Genomic DNA, 15,329 nt, shown 5'->3' on the forward strand with positions numbered 1-15,329 from the left:
AGCTCACTCACTGATCCCGATACAGCTCACTCACTGATCCCGATACAGCTCACTCACTGATCCCGGTACAGCTCACTCACTGATCCCGATACAGCTCACTCACTGATCCCGGTACAGCTCACTCACTGATCCCGATACAGCACACTCACTTCCTGATACAGCTCACTCACTGATCCCGATACAGCTCACTCACTGATCCCGATACAGCTCACTCACTGATCCCGGTACAACTCACTCACTGATCCCGGTACAGCTCACTCACTGATCCTGGTACAGCTCACTCACTGATCCCGGTACAGCTCACTCACTGATCCTGGTACAGCTCACTCACTGATCCTCGTACAGCTCACTCACTGATCCCGGTACAGCTCACTCACTGATCCCGATACAGCACACTCACTGATCCTGATACATCTCACTCACTGATCCCGATACAGCTCACTCACTGATCCCGGTACAGCTCACTCACTGATCCCGGTACAGCTCACTCACTGGTCCCGATACAGCTCACTCACTGACCCCGATACAGCTCACTCACTGATCTCGATACAGCTCACTCACTGATCACGGGACAGCTCACTCACTGATCCCGGTACAGCTCACTCACTGATCCTGGTACAGCTCACTCACTGATCCCGGTACAGATCTCTCACTGATCCCGGTACAGCTCGCTCACTGATCCCAGTCCAGCTCACTCACTGATCCCGATACAGCTCACTCACTGATCCTGGTACAGCTCACTCACTGATCCTGGTACAGCTCACTCACTCATCCCGATACAGCTCACTCACTGATCACGGGACAACTCACTCACTGATCCTGGTACAGCTCACTCACTGATCCCGATACAGCTCACTCACTGATCCCGGTACAATTCACTCACTGATCCCGGTATAGCTCACTCACTGATCCTGGTACAGCTCACTCACTGATCCCGATACAGCTCACTCACTGATCCCTATACAGCACACTCACTGATCCTGATACAGCTCACTCATTGATCCCGATACAGCTCACTCACTGATCCCGGTACAACTCACTCACTGATCCCGGTACAGCTCACTCACTGGTCCCGATACAGCTCACTCACTGATCCCGATACAGCTCACTCACTGATACTGGTACAACTCACTCACTGATCCTGGTACATCACTCTCCCCTGTCCCAGTACATCACACTCCCGTGTCCCGATACAGCACAATCCCATGTGTGAATGTTTAAAAATGTATAGAGACATTGAAGTTGAGAACGTGGGAATTGTATAGGGACAGTATAAGCTAACAAAGAATTCATGGAAAAATAGCCATGACATCTCAGACTCGAGACTGCGAAATGTTACAACACTAACATGAATTGAAACAAAACCCACAGCTTGCAGAAAAACCTCAAGGTCTTATTAAATCATGTTATTAACCTGAAACATTAACAGAAGGTCTTTGTTTAAAATCAGACCATACTTAGGTCGGCTTATGAGTGGACAAAGGGAAAGAGGGATCAAAAGAGATAGGCTGGACTAGGATGTCACTCTAGCCCTATCTTATTATCTTTTGCCGAAAATGTATAACCATCGTCCCTTTACAATGTCACGTCACTTTGTCCGTCGGAAGTGGGTGCGTTCGAACAGACTTGCATTCCTTCTGTCTGATAAAGTTCCCGATCGGGATTTGCTTTTTAAATAAAAGCTTGCTTTGTTTAAAGCACAAACGGTATTCGTTTCAGTAATTGTGCTGAACCAGATTGAGGTAAAGGAATCCAGAAATCAACATTTGGTGTCAGAAGTGGGATCTCAACGGACGACTGCCGAAAACTTGTGAATTAAGAGCCAGACTAGCCGTGGACGAGACGAGGGGAAAGTGGCCACTGGAGTGAGTATGATTTCAATACTGCTCCAGTTTCCTCCAGTTTCAAAAGTCTGAGGAAAGGTTAGCCACTCGCTGCTTCTCAGGTAGTGTCTGAACGAGATCCAGGACAATCTGGTGAATACCTTTCAAACTTAGAATAGGGATAGAGATAGGGAAATTGCGCGGTGACGCAAACCAAGTGGCGACTTGAAAGATAGGTGATAGTTAGAGCTAGATAGGGATAGATGATCAATCATGGATCCAATAATTAATAGGAAAGAAAAGGGACTCTTGTGAATGTCTGTTTAAATGAGAAATGCTTCTGTGATTTTTACTGTTAAAAAAAAGCCGGGGAGTTGTGGTTTGTTTTAGCTCCACCTACTTTTTCAAACAGAATTAAAGTTTTTTTTAACCCTTCGTAGTGTTGTCCTGTATGTGGGAAGTTTAAGAGTGTGAACCTTATTGAATTACGTATATTCGGATGATAAGTTACGGAGCCAGGAAATGCACAAAGGATAGGTTTATTGAGTAAAAAAAAAGAAAAAAATACATGGTCCCGGTGCTTAAAAAAAAAGGATTTAACATGCTCACTTACTTGTTGAAAGAAAACATTCAGAGAAGGCACAGCAAAACAACTGAGATGGATTCAAAAGGATTAAAAAAAAATATTATATTAAGTAACACGACCTTGAGGCTGGAACAATTGAGATAACGAAAAGCAGTCCACAGCCTACGTGCCTGACTTCTCTCTAGTTATGGAAAAGAAAAAAAAAATTAACGTACTAAATAGGTGCTGAAAAAAAAAATGTTCTGAGATTTTAAATTATGAGAATAATTCCACTGCAGTCTAAAAAAAAATCACTCCTGTCCAGTTGGCAGAAAAACTCCATTAAATTAGGGCTTTCATTGGCTGATTGGATTTAAACTGCGCTGTGACGCGAAAGGATAGAGAAATTAAATAAGGCTCATAAGAAATCAAATTTAGAAAATTAGGCTCACAGGCAATTAAGTAAGGCTTTTGGGGAATTAAATAGAGGATAGATGTTCAAGTCAGGTGTGACGTCGACCTCGTATATCACCTGGCCCGTCTAGGCACTGATTGAATTTAAATCACGCAGCAACTCGAAAGGTCAGGCGAGATTAGTGCGCGGCGGCACGAACGTGCAGCGGCGTGGGACGTGCGGTGGCGTGAGTGCGCGGCCGAGTGAACGTGGGCCGACACAGACGCGCAGCAGCGTGAAACGCGTAGCGGCGTGGGACGTGCGGCGGTGTGAGTGCGCGGCAGAGTGAACATGGGCCGACACGAATGCGCAGCAACTCGAACCGCGGGGTGATGCCAAAGTCAGTGCTGGTTTCAGTAAGTCTGTGTTTATTTTAAGTTTGTTTAATCGCGCGGTGACGTGAACCGCGGGGCGACGCGGGAGTCAGTGTTTATTCCAAGTGTTTCAAATCGCGTGGTGACGCGAACCGCGGGGCGACGTGGAAATCAATGTTAGCTTTAGTAAAGTCTGTTTATTTTAAGTGTTTCAAATCGCGTGGTGATGCGAACCGCGGGGCGTCGCGGGAGTCCGTGTTTATTCTAAGTGTTTCAAATCGCTTTGCAACGTGAACCGTGGGGCGACGCGGAAATCAGTGTTAGCTTTAGTAAAGTCTGCTTATTCTAAGTGTTTCAAATTGCGCGGCGACGCAAACCGCGGGGCAACGCGGAAATCAAAGTTAGCTTTAGTAAAGTCTGTTTATTCTAAGTGTTTCAAATCGCGCGGTGATGCGAATTGCGGGGCGACGTGGAAGTCAGTGTTAGCTTTAGTAAAGTCTGTATATTTTAAGTGTTTCAAATCGCGCGGCGACGCGAACCGCGGGACGACACGGAAATCAGTGTTAGCTTTAGTAAAGTCTGTTTATTTTGAATTTGTTCAAAGTCAGTATTAGTTTCAGTAAAGTCTGTGTTTATTTTAAGTTTGTTCAAATCGCACGATTACGCGAACGCGGAACGACACGGTAATTAGAGTCAGTTTAAATACGAGGAGCAGCAAGAAAATGGGTAATCAGTTGGATAAAACAACGGATGCGGATAGTCCGCTACAAAAGTTATGTGAGGAATTCCCTGAAAGAGCTGAAGACTTTAGAAAATTATCAGGAGCCTTGAACAAATTATTAGGAGATGACCAGTGGCCTCTAGGTGGCACTAGAAGCGTAGAGGTAGCAGAAAAAGCACAGGGATTGTCAAAAATTAAAAGATGCATCACTTCTGTCAAGTTGGCAAATAAATGCTATTAAATTAGGATTCTCATTAACAGAGGGAACACATGTTAAAACTGTAGACGTCTTAAAAAAAGAATGTGCGCACGAGAAACTGACTAAAAGATCCTCTGGGACCTCTGTGAAAGGTATTGACCGACTACGTAGTCAATTGGCTGGCTTTGTGTTAACCGAGGCTGATGATGAAATTGATGAGTGGTCACTGACTCAGCGCCCAACGGCGCCTCCCGCACCCCCTTGCCACTTGCACCAGTCCTCTTCCCAACACCCTCCACCTTACACTCCGGCGAGAGGAGTTAAAAATAACCCCATACCACCAAAGCAACAAACCCAAACTGAGTCCTCATCCTCTGATAGCGATTCGGATCCCCAGTTCACAAGCAATATAGCCGAAAGGACCAGATCTCACACTCGAAAGGGCAGAACTATATCTCGATATCACAGACAGTCCCGTAAATCTTCTAGTCAATCTACCAGTCCAAGTTGTGAAAGACATAGCAAACACCCCCGCCGATCGAGACGCAGAACTGTCAAGCAGTCGGACAGCTCCGAAACATTCTCCGCCCTAGAAATGATTTCCAAGATCAAAAAGTCCCGACACCAATTCCCTGTCAGACCAATGCCAAACCCTGATGCACAACAAGCTGCAGACCACCCCACTATAGATGTCGATGTGATCTTTGAACAACTATTTCAGTTTATAATGCAGAATCAAGGGACCTGTGGGCCCTGGTAAAGCAAACCCTGAGCCCAACTGAGCATGCCCGATTTCTAACTCACCTAGGACGTGCTACTCATGATGCATTGTTGGTTGCTCACCCTAACGATGTCCAGGATCACCTAAACGCTATCTTTAATGCTCTCACCACGACCCTTCAGAAGCCCATCAGTATGGCCGCAGTATTAGAAACTAAACCCAAACGAGAAGAAACTGCCGATGAATTAATGGAAAGATTTATTGAAATATACGGAAGTCAATCAGGAGATAATGCCTTCAGGGCAGGAGAGGATTCTCCTCAATTCTGCGCTATCCTACTTCAGTGCCTGCCCTATTCGATTGCTCACGCTATCCGGACAAATAATATGAATTGGGCAGATAACAGTAAAGCCCAGATGGAAAGGGCAGTTAGATATTATTGGCAGGAAAAGAAAGGGGAGGGGGGAGGTGCACCCCCAACCCGGGTCAAGACTGAATACGTGACTAGAAAGGAAGAGCCATCTCGGGAGGAAGGACCAATAGAACCGCAGTGTTGCATACAGGATTGGATGGATAAGCAAGGATACGGTTATACTAAACAACCAAACGGCCCGAGCCCTGCTAATAAACCTCCCTACTGTCCCCGGCCTGGTATGGGAAGAGGTCGGGGCTGGGAAAGACGAGATAGATGCTTTATTTGTGGGCAAGAAAGACATTGGAATAGAAATTGTCCCTCCCATCAGCACGAAAAAGGAAGAGGAGGAAGAGGAGGGGGGCAAGGGGGGAGAGGACGGGGATCTTACACTAACTTCTCCCAGAACAGCCCCTTTGGCCAAACGTCCCCCGACCCGTATTGACTACGCAGGGACCCTCCCCGGATGACGAACCGATGATATTGTTAAAAATTTGGAATGAGTGGCAACCCTTCTTGATAGATACGGGAGCCTTCATGTCTTCTGTACAATCAAAGCTTAAACTCCCCGCCTTCACTGAAACACAGGAACTGTCAGGATTCCTGGGACAAGTCTCTACATTCCCGGTGTCAGAACCGGTTAAAATGCGTAACCAGGAAGAATCGGTGGAACATCGATTTGTTATCACAAGCAATCTGGACTGTAACTTGATGGCTAGAGACGTCCTCTGCAAATTCCAGTTGCATTTGGAGTGTGGAGATGATGGGATTATTGTAAAACAGGGAACCCTTAAGCTGCAGTATACCACTAGAACCCCTCAGTGGTGATCTCTGGACCTGCCGCAGCCACCCTATCACGTGACCCTAGCATTTGATCCCAGTGGAAATGGGAAGACCTCTTCACTCCAGCAATCAATGTCCCCCATGCTCAGAGGCAGAGAAAAACCTCACCTTTGCTTGGGCCAGGCACCAGAGAACAGACCAGTGCAGCACCTGAGGCACAGATCATCCATCAAGACTGCGAAGCAATGATCCGACTGGAACGATCTAAAAATACCTTCCCAGCTCCAGTGGCAGGACTCCTGGGGAAGAACATCAATTCCATAGGTACCCTTCCAGCGGTTGTGGCAGAATCGTAGGAGAGAAGGATCAAGGCAGTCAACCTCGAGGACAGAGGCAAGATGGCGTTCCTGCTGCAGCGAGGGGCAGCGTGGTTGAAAAAAGAGCCCCACCACGCTAAAGATTTGGAAGTTATGGTGCGCCAGGCTATAGACGAGGCTGACCTTACCAGCCGGGATGTGCAAATTGTAAAACATGGCCGAACAGTCCAATTCCACGGGGACCCCAAGAAGGTCTTAACGACTCTGCAGCATCATACTGGCTCTGGCATACCTGACTATGTGGATCCTCATGTGTGGGCAGAGGACCCCTCCCAAGTGGGTTATACTCCCATTGATCCGATTGAGATCCCAGTGCAGGGCAATGTGGACTGGCCCTCTATCCGACAGAACCCACTGAAATCACAGGCAATCCTAAACTGACCTTTCGGCACTGTACTGCCATTAATCCGGCCTGTTTTCTCACTGAGCCGCCCCAAGATGAGGAAGAACCGAGTCATGACTATTTATCTTTAATTCAAGAAGCTAACTCAGTCAGGGAAGATTTAGTTGATGTACCAATGGAAGATCCAGACTGTATTATGTATGTTGACGGAAGTTCTTCTATTAATCCAGAAGGTACACGAATCTCAGGATATGCCATAGTAAACCAGAAGAATCAGGTCTTGGAATCTGCCGCTTTTGAAACCGCCTATTCTGCCCAACAAGCTGAACTATTCGCCCTCACCCGAGCCTGTATCTTCGCCTGAGATCTCAAAGTCAATATCTATACCGACTCTAGGTATGCCTTTGGGGTGGCCCATGATTTCGGACAATTATGGAAAAATAGGGGATTCGTAACCTCACAGGGGAAGGAGATATCCCATAAGCAATTAGTGTCTGATTTGTTGCAAGCCCTCATGATCCCCAAGCACTTTGCCATTGTTAAATGTACCGCCCACACCACCGGAAAATCCCCGGTTGATATAGGGAACCACTGTGCTGACAAAGAGGCTAAACAGGCCTCTCGTGACCAACAGATGGTAGTGCCCAAAATTATGAGTCAGACTAAAAATCCTGCGAAGGATAAGTTAGCCTTGGAAAAACCAATGCCAACCATCCAAGATGTTATAAAAGCACAGGAGGACGCTCCTGACAAAGATACACTGTTGTGGAAATATTATGGATGTACTTATGACAATGTTTCTAAACTCTGGACCACTCCCGCGGAACAGACTTGCATATCTGACGAGTTGTCTCTATGGGTTATTGACTGTATGCATTTTGCAACTCATTGTGGAGCAAGAACCACGAGTGATACACTTTTGGCTACTTGGTGGCACCCTTGACTCCAGGCGCTCGCCCAGAACATCAGTAGTCGTTGCCTGGTTTGCCAGCAACATAATCCAGGGAAGGGAGTCCCCTGTGATTGGGATAAAACGCCACTACCCGAAGGTCCCTTTGAGACATTTCAGTTGGACTACATTGAGTTGCAAAAAGTTCAGTGTTACAAATATGTGTTAGTAATAGTAGATGTATTTAGCAGATGGATTGAAGCCTACCCTAACCTGGACAATAAGGCTCAAACTGTTGTTAAGGTGTTAATGAGGGGAATTGTTCCTAGATATGGTATCTCAGCTCGACTGATGACCACCTATGTTCTTTCTCTGACTCAGGCTCTGCGACTAGCTCACAACCAGGTTCAAGATGCTTACCTCGACCTCCCAGTTTTACCCGAATTGTCCCTCGTGGCACCAGGGAAGTATGGATTTGGAAGGGATTAGAGCCACAATGGGAGGGGTCTTTTCAGGTGTTACTCACTACCCCCACTGCAGCCAAGGTTGAGGGGAGGGGTGCCTGGGTTCACCTGCAACACTACAAGCTCACCACCCTCTAACGAACCTATTTTACTGGTTATCCTAATTCCTGTTTCTGTTCCAGACTTCCTCTTCTCCATAGCTGAACAAGGCCGTTGGCATCCTAATTGGAACGTGGACCAGTTTGAACTTTTACCCGTAGTGATAGACAGCCAGCTACACCGACGGTGACCTAAGAAGAGAGACGGGAGAACCGAACTCTTTTAATCAGCAAAATAATTGGACTATTTATCTGAATCCTGAGCCACAAGATGAAACTGTCTGTATGCCACAGTCTGTATAATAGTGTTGATATATGACAGTTTTGGCGCATGGGAGGGGAGACAGAGACGAGAGCTCCATGTAAACACCTTTTTGTACATGTCATATGTTTATGCGCAAAATGGGAACTTTTCTAGATGTTGGGTGTGTTCACATTCCCTATACATTCCTTATACATTCCAAATGGGGAATTCCTTTGCGCCCCGTTCCACTAACCCTAACTGAGACTGTCAGATGGATTCAGAGCCAAATTATCACGAGAGGAGGGGGGCCAATACAATACTGCTGAAGCTCTGGAGGGCATCACAGCTGAAATGGTAGCAATAAGGACCGTAGCATTACAAAACCGAATGGCCCTCAATTACCTGTTAGCTGAGAAAGGGGGAACGTGTGCCCTGATAGGATCTGAATATTGCACTTACATTCCTGATAGTTCAGAAAACATAACCAATCTCGCTGATCACATAAGAAGGGAGGTGAAGAAGTTATCCACACCAGCAGAAGGATCTATCTGGGTTGATTGGCTATCAGATGGATCTTGGAGATCCTATCTAATTGTTGGTTGCCTTAACCTTTGTTGTAAAGTAATGATGGCAAGGTTAGCAAACCCTCTTGTGGTCAAGGGCTCCCGAGTTATGATCCAACGAACTAAAGAACTACTCGACACTAACAACAATATGATTCAGGAAATAGAGTGTGAACGGATACTCCTAGAATGATCCTAAGTGTTATCATGGAATGATAAAAGGGGGGAATGTGAATGTTTAAAAATGTATAGAGACATTGAAGTTGAGAACGTGGGAATTGTATAGGGACAGTATAAGCTAACAAAGAATTCATGGAAGAATAGCCATGACATCTCAGACTCGAGACTGCGAAATGTTACAACACTAACATGTGTTGAAACAAAACCCACAGCTTGCAGAAAAACCTCAAGGTCTTATTAAATCATGTTATTAACCTGAAACATTAACACAAGGTCTTTGTTTAAAATCAGACCATACTTAGGTCGGCTTATGAGTGGACAAAGGGAAAGAGGGATCAAAAGAGATAGGCTGGACTAGGATGTCACTCTAGCCCTATCTTATTATCTTTTGCCGAAAATGTATAACCATCGTCCCTTTACAATGTAACGTCACTTTGTCCGTAGGAAGTGGGTGCGTTCGAACAGACTTGCATTCCTTCTGTCTGATTTAGTCCCCGATCGGGATTTGTTTTTTAAATAAAAGCTTGCTTTGTTTAAAGCACAAACGGTATTCGTTTCAGTAATTTTGCTGAACCAGATTGAGGTAAAAGAATCCAGAAATCAGCACATGTACCATGAAACCTCACTCACTAGTTTGTTATATCGGGGAATTTCATATTGTTATGGGTGGTGTTCATGGTCTGTTCTATATTGAGACGATTGGATACTCTGTTTCTCTGCCGTTTACCATGAAACCTCACTCAGTCGTCCTGGTACATCACACTCCCGTGTACCATGAAAGCACACTCACTGGTCCTGGTACAGCGCACTCCCGTGTACCATGAAAGCACACTCACTGGTCCTGGTACATCACACTCCCGTGTACCATGAAACCTCACTCACTGGTCCTGGTACAGTGCACTCCCGTGTACCATGAAAGCACACTCACTGGTCCTGGTACATCACACTCCCGTGTACCATGAAAGCACACTCACTGGTCCTGGTACATCACACTCCCGTGCACCATGAAAGAACACTCACTGGTCCTGGTACATCACACTCCCATTTACCGTGAAAGCTCACTCACTGGGCCTGGTATATCACACTCCCGTCTACCATGAAAGCACACTCATTGGTCCTGCTACATCACACTCCCGTGTACCATGAAAGCACACTCACTGATCCTGGTACAGCACAATCCTGGCTCCAGTTACAGGACATTCCCGAGTCCCGGTCCAGCAGAATCCCAGATCCACGTACAGTACGGATAATAAGAAAACCGCTGGGAATCCACATCTGGAAGAAAGCGGGGACCAGACCCTTATGGGAGTGTTTGCTTGAACTGAACCGGAGTAGACATGCTCAGCAGTTTCTAATTGTTCATATTTTACTGTGTTTGATAAGGGTTATACTTTATATAAACCCATCGTGGCATATCGACCAAACTAATGATAAACCACGATTATGGTCATTTTAAGTTCTCATCAATTTAACCCAACCTGGGAGACAAGCATTCCACCATTGATGTTATTATTGGTGCAAAAACTGAACCATTGCTGCTGTTGTCAATAGTCCAGTAACACATGATACTCTGCCGGTTATTTAAAACCACATGCCTTTCAAAGCTTGTGTTAAATTGGTGAATAACCGGAGTGTTCAATGTACGAATACCCAGCCTTTAAATGGGGCAATACCCGGATTGTTAAATGGGTCCGTGCCGTTAAACAGCAGCGTGTTGTGGAAAGTAAATCAAACAGATTAGAGGATCACCTCATAATTCCCCAAACAGTGATCACGGGTTTACAACCGTAATCATCCACTTTCATTCATCCTGTTCTTCCAGGAAACATCCAAGTGCTGGCGACTAATGTAGTGATTATTGTATTGGGTCCGTCATTCAAAGACCATGACCAATTAGGCAGAGCGCATTAATCCATCGGGATGAAGAATCCTCTATTCAAGTTTCTGTTCAGTTGCTGGTTTTATCAGTAATCGGCCCCTCCATTGGTTCTCGCTGCGTCCGCAACAGATAGAAAGAAAGTGAGAGAAAGAGCGAGAGAGAGAGACCGGGGGAAAATCTGTTCCATTTCTGTCCCTTCCCTGTCGACCAACAATCCAAAGCCGGATGATTCCTCTTATCCCCACGTGTGGTTCCTGTGTTTGGGCAGAGGATGAAATTTAAAGCAGCCATTGCCAGGATATTACTGCCAAAGTTGGTGCAGTCCATGGATATTACTGCCAGAGTTGGTGCAGTCCGTGGATATTACTGCCAGAGTTGGTACAGTCCATGGATATTGCTGCCAGAGTTGGTGCAGTCCATGGATATTGCTGCCAGAGTTGGTGCAGTCCATGGATATTGCTGCCAGAGTTGGTGCAGTCCATGGATATTACTGCCAGAGTTGGTGCAGTCCATGGATATTACTGCCAGAGTTGGTGCAGTCCATGGATATTGCTGCCAGAGTTGGTGCAGTCCATGGATATTACTGCCAGAGTTGGTGCAGTCCATGGATATTACTGCCAGAGTTGGTGGAATCCATGGATATTACTGCCAGAGTTGGTACAGTCCGTGGATATTACTGCCAGAGTTGGTGCAGTCCGTGGATATTACTGCCAGAGTTGGTGCAGTCCGTGGATATTGCTGCCAGAGTTGGTGCAGTCCATGGATATTACTGCCAGAGTTGGTGCAGTCCATGGATATTACTTCCAGAGTTGGTGCAGTCCGTGGATATTACTGCCAGAGTTGGTGCAGTCCGTCGATATTGCTGCCAGAGGTGGTGCAGTCCGTGGATATTACTGCCAGAGTTGGTACAGTCCATGGATATTACTGCCAGAGTTGGTGCAGTCCATGGATATTACTGTCAGAGTTGGTACAGTCCATGGATATTACTGCCAGAGTTGGTGCAGCCCATGGATATTATTGTCAGAGTTGGTACAGTCCGTGGATATTACTGTCAGAGTTAGTACAGTCCATGGATATTGCTGCCAGAGTTGGTACAGTCCATGGATATTGCTGCCAGAGTTGGTACAGTCCATGGATATTGCTGCCAGAGTTGGTGCCGTCCATGGATATTACTGTCAGAGTTGGTGCAGTCCATGGATCTTACTGTCAGAGTTGGTACAGTCCATGGATATTGCTGCCAGAGTTGGTGCAGTCCATGGATATTGCTGCCAAAGTTGGTACAGTCCATGGATATTACTGCCAGAGTTGGTACAGTCCATGGATATTACTGCCAGAGTTGGTACAGTCCATAGATATTACTGCCAGAGTTGGTGCAGTCCAGGGCTCCAGAAGATGAGGCAGAGGATGTGAAAGAAGTGAAACTGAAAGTGCAGATATTAGTTTAATCGTGGGACAGGACCCATTACTGCGGCATGAACCTCTCACCTGAAGATTATTCCCACCAGAGTTCGCCCTGTGCGGCTTTAACGGTGCAAGTGGGCAGTGCGTGGGACATATATGGCAGCACAGCCTCGGGAAATGCCGGGCGGTGAGATTCGACCCTGACTTAGAGAAACTCATCCTTATACATCTGATGGTTTGGACTGAAGTTTCAGGTACAATTATTACGCTGCAGAATGCATCCACTTATCTCTGTTACCTTTTGGCATTAGATACCTCTAACCCACCGTCTTACAGCAGCAGATGGGAGTTTTAAGGCAAAGCTTTAGTCGTACGTGTTCATCGGAGGCATGTGGGCGAGAATGTGAGTGTTGACTGGGTGAAAGGACCGGCAAGATAACTGTCATGTATTCAACCAGCATTGTAACCCATGTAGAAACTGACAAGTTGTACACTGAGAACAATGACCACTAGGTGATGAACTTATGGGAGACACTCCTAACCTGGACATTTTGGTATAAAAGGGGAAGCTCCACCCACCTCCATCACTTCAGTGCTGTGGAATAAAGGACAGGTCACAGACTGATCTTCTCTCGATACTATACTGTATAGTAAGGATGTATCAATGGCGACGAGAAACTAGGATTTAAACCACGTGAGCATGGCCACGAGCAGAACGAGAGTGTTATGGAATGGTTGGGACAGAGAATCAACATTGTCAAAGCAGCACTCAGTTCTCCAGGCAGACAAGGGCAATTGGGCATGCCCCAACATGTAGTCGAATCCAGAGGGAGAGTTTGACAGAGACAATGGCTCACCGAACGCCGAATCACGCCATTGCAAGGGACAATGCGGCTACTAATGGAGCCATCAACACCTGTTAATGGCGCACTTGAGGACAGTCACAGAGGCAGTCAGAGACGATCGCCCGTCAGATTAAACCCGCTATTACCTTTATTCAAGAAATGTGTCCCGAATGGGGACTGGGCAGCCACGTACAGGACATGCCCTGAGGAATTTAAACCATTTCACAGGTGCAGGAATGAACCTTCGATTCAGGCCGATTGCCTACTGTGGGGAAACCGCGTAGTCATGCCCCAGATGGGCAGAGAGGTGTTCATCAGAGAACTCCACAATAAGCACCCGGGCATTGTCATGATGAAGGCAATTGCCAGGTTCACATATTTGGTGGCCAGGGATAGATGCAGATCTGGAACTTTGTGTTTGCAGATGCAACACGTGTTCCCAGCTGGGCAATGCGCCCAGTGAAGCCTCCCTTAGCCCCTGCTGCTGGCCCGTCAAGCCTTGGTCACTCATCCATGTGGACTGCGCAGGTCCTTTCATGGGAAAAATGTTTTTGGTTGCAGTAGACGCCTACTCCAAATGGATCAAGTGTTACATTTTAAATTCAAGCACATCATCTGCCACACTAGAAAGTCTATGGGCAATGTTCGCCGCCCATGGTCTACTGGATGTCTTGGTCAGCAACAATGGCTCGTGCTTCACAAACACTGAATTCCAGAACTTCATGGCAGGCAATGGAATTAAACATGTCAGAATGGCACCATTCAAACCGGCCTCAAACGGCCAGGCAGAACGAGCAGTGCAGATAATCAAACAGGGGATACTCGGAATCCAAGAGGGTTCCCGATAAAGCCGCTTATCACGATACCTGATGGCCTACAGATCCCGAACACACTCCTCACAGGGGTTCCAGCCAGAGAGCTGCTAATAAAAAGGACGCTCAAAACCAGGTTATCCCTTATACACCCGACCATGAAAGAAATTGTCTAGAGCAGGCGCCAGTCACAATGCGACTACCATGACAGGAATGCGAGGGCGCGATGTATTGATGTAATTGACCCTGTCTTTGTCCTCAACTACCCTGCAGGGCCCAAATGGATCGCAGGCACTGTGATTGCAAAATGGAGAGAATAGGATTCTGGTAGTTAAACTTACTAATGGACAAATCTGCCGCAAACACGTGGATCAAACAAAAATGAGGTTCAGCAACCCCATAGAAGAAGCAGAGGAAGAACACGATATAGAGTTCACTCCACCACAGGTGACCGAACACGGGAACCAAAGGGAGGAGAGCCCAGTCACTGTGGGCAATCGGGACAGGGCTCAGGCACTGCTAACAGCAGACACTCAGGCCAGCGCCCAACAACCGGAGCCCCAACTCAGGCGCTCTACAAGAGAGCGTAAACCACCAGCGAGACTCAACCTGTGATCCCAATTCGGCGGGGGGAGGTGATGTCATGTATTCAACCAGCATTGTAACCCATGTATAAACTGACAAGTTGTACACTGTGAGAACAATGACCACTAGGTGGCGAACTTGTGGGAGACACTCCTAACCTGGACCTTCAGGTATAAAAGGGGAAGCTCCACCCACCTTCATCACTTGAGTGCTATGGAATAAAGGACAGGTCACAGACTGACCTTCTCTCAAGCATGGGCCTCGTTTGCATTTTTAATGCAGAGTAAGGACATAGCAATAACTTTACTCTGAAGGATCAAACACACCGTTCTGGTTTTGGTGAAGAAGATAATCATTGATCTGAAGTGTGGGGTTGAAGACGTGGAAAATGCTGCCTGGTGTCATAGTCTAACAGGTCATTTGATTCAGCTTATAGCTTCTAAACCTTCCTGCTGTGTTGTTGGTGGCAAAACGGGAGCATGTGGATTAGTGAACTGTGTGTGCGAATGTCACCATGTGTACACCGACTTGCCGTCTGGTGTGATATTGGCTATTTGGGCAGAAATGCGGCATTGTAAGCTCCGCGTCCCCTGTGTTAATCCTTCGAAAGGGCCCCGCAACTTCCGTGTGCAGGAAAACCCGGAGCTTGTGATCTGT

This window comes from Pristiophorus japonicus, unplaced genomic scaffold, assembly GCF_044704955.1.
Source record: "Pristiophorus japonicus isolate sPriJap1 unplaced genomic scaffold, sPriJap1.hap1 HAP1_SCAFFOLD_182, whole genome shotgun sequence".
Classification (NCBI taxonomy): domain Eukaryota; kingdom Metazoa; phylum Chordata; class Chondrichthyes; family Pristiophoridae; genus Pristiophorus; species Pristiophorus japonicus.